The sequence below is a fragment of the Hylobates moloch genome, unplaced genomic scaffold (genome assembly GCF_009828535.3).
Source record: "Hylobates moloch isolate HMO894 unplaced genomic scaffold, HMol_V3 SCAFFOLD_25, whole genome shotgun sequence".
Lineage (NCBI taxonomy): Eukaryota > Metazoa > Chordata > Mammalia > Primates > Hylobatidae > Hylobates > Hylobates moloch.
In genome coordinates, this window is record NW_026652300.1 from 2,781,985 (window position 1) to 2,785,272 (window position 3,288).

Below are 3,288 nucleotides of genomic sequence, written 5' to 3' on the forward strand. Positions count from 1 at the left end.
AGGAACATGGAAGTCAAAAAAAGAAAAGGAACATTAGAGGCCACATCCAACCCGGAATCAATCCATTCCACTCCCATTTGGCTCTGGGTATAAAAGCCCCCAAATTGGGAGTTTGCCAGGATAGCCCAAATTTGCACTCCAAATGTTCTTTGCACATTAGAGTACTCCTACCTGAACACCAGGCCATGGTCAGGACTGCTTGTGCAATTAAAGGAATTGAAGGATGGAGTTGGAAAAAATCTTTGTCATCTGTCTTTATTGTTTTTTGCTGGTGAAATTTCAGGAACACATTCAGCCCTCACCAAATTGTATCCACACACCATCTGTCCTTAATGCTGCTCACACTCTATGTACAAGGATGAAATCTTAAGACAATTGAGGAGTGCCCCTCATGACATAAAGACCCTGCTCTGCTGGGAACTGAATTCAAGGTAAATTCAATGGGACCTGGGGTGCTAGTGTCTCTCCCTGGTTTGGTCACAGGACAATGAAACACTGGGAGATGTCTTATTTGGTGTGATGTGTTCCTCTTCTTTCTAGAAGAGTGGCTGTTTTTTTGCAGGAGGAATTGACTTGGAAGCCAGCAGGTCTTGGCCCACTTCGCAATTCACTGCAGATTCATGATCCTAAGAAAAATAAAGAACACAGGGCCCCACAACCCAAGCAGAGCCATGCAGACAAGCCACCGAAAGATTGTGGATCTCAAAAAAAAAAAGCACTGAAGTGCATTAACCACATTCCTTTAAGCAACCTCCACTTACTTACAGGAACACGCACACACACACACAATGGAACACACAATGCCACACCCACACTCAGACATCCAACATTCTCAACATTCTCACAGAAATGCTCAGCCCAGCAGCTCCTGACACTGATTGATTCTGCAAGAAGTCCCTCCTGGGAGAGAGCAACCCTGGAGAACACAGGCATGCTGTACCTAGAAATCACCATTGGGCAAGTTTCAAAAAAAAGTCACCCCTACAATGCCTAGGCAGGGCTAGGAAATCCTGCAGATCTTTTTTGATCTTTAGAAATTTCACGGTTTATACCTGGGACTCGGCTTGATGTTTCTTCAGGCTGTCTCAGGTCTTCCCTGTCCTAGGATCATGGGACTATTTCTTGGATCCCACAGAGAAGAGAAGTGGGAGTCCATGGCCGACATAACTTCACAGAGGTCTCCTTTACTGCCAAGCCATAGGGACTTGTCTCTAGGCAATGGTGACATTCATTGTGATGCTAGCCAGAGCTCCCAATCAGGCCTTTTGCCCTGAGATTAGTGCATGAGCATTCATGATGCAGGTTCCAGTGCCCGGCTATCAAAGCTGTCAGTCTGCCTAAACAGAGAATAATGGTACAGGGAAAGCCCACCCGGGATCATGAAAAAGGCAGCCTTCAAAATCCCACTGTGGTACCCCAAAAGTCTTGACCTCAGGGCCCCTTCAGGCCCTCTGTGGGATCGGGTCTCTTTGGAGGAGGTGGAATTTTGAGACTGTGAGGTTGTCTCAGGAAACTGCTCTTCTGACTCAATTCCCAAAAGAGGCTGTGTGCAAGAATCAGGGCCCATGGGGATTGGAATATAGTCTGGTGTGTTTTTGAGGTTTCTTTGGGTGACAGCATCATAGCTGACACCCCAGAGGCCAGTGTCAGTGAATGATGGCTAGGCTCTTGACCTCACTGGCTCTCTTCATTCTTGGCTTCACAATGGCTCTCTGGGATTGGAATGAACCACAACAATGGCAAAACCAAGATGGAGCAGTATTCTTGCACTTTGTATTGACCTTTCTTGGGTGCAGATGAGGTTAAGACAGTGTCTCAGAGGCCCTTTGTGTGATGGGAAGCCTGATCACGGTGTCCAGTAGTGTGATTGAGGGGATCTGTGGATTTTCCATGAAAGAAAAGAAAAATCAAGGCTCACCTCAGAGAACAAGCTTCCTTGTGCTCAAGTCCAAGCAATGTCCAATGATTCCTGTCAGAGAACCCAAAAGCCTCCTGCAAAGTAAAAACAACCTCAGCCCCCAAAATGCCACAATGACCCACAACCTGGAGCACAGCCAGCCTACCCAAGTCCCTTTTGAACTCTGAAATCCCTAGCAGATAAAGAATGAGAGGCATTCCCTTCCAGTAACAGCCCAGTGAAAGAGCGGCTCCACAATGAGAAGGGTGTGCAGATGAAATGAAACAGAGGCTAGATTACCAGGCAAAAGCCAGACAGAGCTACCTGATTCTCATCCTACAGGAATCATGCAGGTCCTCCAATAGTAGTGGGAGAAAAAGAGTTTTAATGTTGGTGACCGTAAGGGGAATTTACAGTTTTAAATGCATCATAGCTGCCCAGTCATTAAAATGTGACAGTGTTTACAAGGAAACACTCAGGCAAATGAAGGTCATTCTCTGTGAACTGAGAACTTTTAGTGTGAAAGTCATTGAGCCAGACCCAGGAATCCCTAGGCAAATGTGGAGCATGGAAATCAGAAAAAGAAGAAGCAAATCTGGAGGCCTACATCCTACCCAGCATCAATCTATTCCACTCCAGTGTGGTTTTGGGTATAAAAGCACTTGAATCGGGATTTTTGCCATAATGGCCTCAATATGCACTCCAAGTGTTCTTCACATGTTAGAGTACTCCCACCTGAACACTGGGCCATGCTGTGGACTGCTTTTGCTATTCAAAGAATGAGGGGATAGAGTTGGAAGCACCTTCTGTGTCATCTGTCTTCATTTTTTATTGCAGGTAAGGTTGTGAAACCCCATCCATCCCTCACCAGATTGTATCCTCACCCCGATCTGACCTTATTTCTGCTCACACTCTATGTCCCAGGATGAAATCCCAAGATGATGTAGGCATGCCTCCTCAAGACATGAAGCACATGCTCAGATGGAAACCAAATTCGAGGTAAATGTATGGGACCATGTGGACAGTACTGCTAGTGTCTCTCCCTGGGTTGGCAGCATTATAATAAAAGGCTGGGAGATGTCTGTTTTTTTTTTTTTTTTTTTTCGTGTTGTGTGCTCCTCTTCTTTCTAGATGATTGACTTTTTTCAGCAGAGAGAGGTGATTTGGAGGCCGGTGGGTCTCGGCCGACCTCCCAATTCACTGGGGGTTCATGATCCACAAAAATAAATTAATAAATAAAGAATATGGGCCCCATAGCACAATGACAACCACACAGACCACCAAAAGATTGGAAGAGTCAAAAAGAAAAAAACACTGAAGTTCATTAGCCACATTCCTTTAAGTAAGCTCCACCTACAGACACACACACATACACACACACAATGTTACAC

The 3,288-nt window shown here is 45.6% G+C and overlaps 1 long non-coding RNA gene across 1 annotated transcript; it reads right to left on the reverse strand.

The window, feature by feature from the left end:
• Positions 1 to 239: 239 nt before the first annotated feature.
• On the reverse strand, positions 240 to 1,147 carry LOC131382473 (uncharacterized). The gene is made up of 2 exons (XR_009211972.1): positions 1,053 to 1,147; positions 240 to 626 (listed from the first exon to the last, which is right to left on the reverse strand). It is a non-coding gene; the product is annotated as an uncharacterized LOC131382473 (long non-coding RNA).
• Between the last annotated feature and the right edge of the window lie 2,141 nt (positions 1,148 to 3,288).